Source organism: Octopus bimaculoides, chromosome 1, assembly GCF_001194135.2.
Source record: "Octopus bimaculoides isolate UCB-OBI-ISO-001 chromosome 1, ASM119413v2, whole genome shotgun sequence".
NCBI classification, from domain to species: Eukaryota; Metazoa; Mollusca; class Cephalopoda; order Octopoda; family Octopodidae; genus Octopus; species Octopus bimaculoides.
This window is the reverse complement of record NC_068981.1, coordinates 170356232-170357481: the sequence shown is the minus strand read 5'-3', so window position 1 is coordinate 170357481 and position 1250 is coordinate 170356232.

Below are 1250 nucleotides of genomic sequence, written 5' to 3'. Positions count from 1 at the left end.
ATATACATGTATATATATATGAGTGATGGAAGTCTTTAAATTTATAAATTTGACACATGACATGCTGCTTGTTTATCGGTCATAAATAATTATGATTATTTGCCTTACAAACAACATTCAGAAAAATTTACGTAACGATTTGAAGATGCACTAGCTGTTTCCTTCTATGAATTATTCATCAGATTAATTATTTTCGTTGCATTGCTTGTATAGTCACAAAAAGAATATTTTAAATTTGCTATTTTCAAGAACAAAACGACGTCAATGAGAAATCTGAACAGCATAGGTTTCTTTTGCTTCTGATGTATGAAAATTAAATATATAAAATATACTTCTAGAAAGAAAAGCAAATTCGCCTTGAATGTTTTATGCAGAGCAGTGTTTCGTATCGATACCCAAAATCGGAGTGATAAATAGCAATGTTATTAAGCGCTATGTAATCAATGAAAAGCATTTACAAACTTTAACTCTAGGTACATGACAAACTTAATAGTTTATCCACTTGGCCATTTGGTATCTTTTACGCTTCAAATCTGTGTGAAACCACTAAAGTAGAATGATTAGCCAAATACATTATTGATGTGATTGCCAGACATATTGGCGTCAGATATTAAAAAAAATGCAAACTTAGTTTTCATAGAGTGTAGCAGAACTTGTCAAATTAATATTAAAATGAAACAAAACCCATTTAACTAATGTGAAGCTTTTTAACACAATCTCAACCACTCATTTATATTCATCAAATCACTATTATCTCTTGACAACAAATGAAATATTAATCATTAGATAACATATTTATTCATATAATACCGCTTTTTAGATGCATTACTTAAAGTAAACAAACAGGTCAAATTTGTCACCCTGGAATACGTAACTGGACTGCCAAGTAAATAATGCACGGATATAAAGCGTGATGTACTTTATGCATTGTATGAGTGTAGAAAAAGGTGTTAATGGAAAATAATTGTAACTATTTACAATGAATGAATACAGCACGTCTTTCAATATGAAGTGCTATGCAATAAAATTTCTAGAAAAAAATGATACAAGCCTTATATGACACTACTTCATCGGAAAGTGCTACTTTTTAGAGTTTCACACACAAATACAGGCAACTACTTTCGGTTTACTGTTTCATTACAGCATGAGCAGATGTCTCAACATCTCTTTCCTTCAGAGAGAGCGAGTCGGTTTGACAAGTAAAACTATATGTGTAATTTGTGTGCGTGTTACATATGTTATATATATAT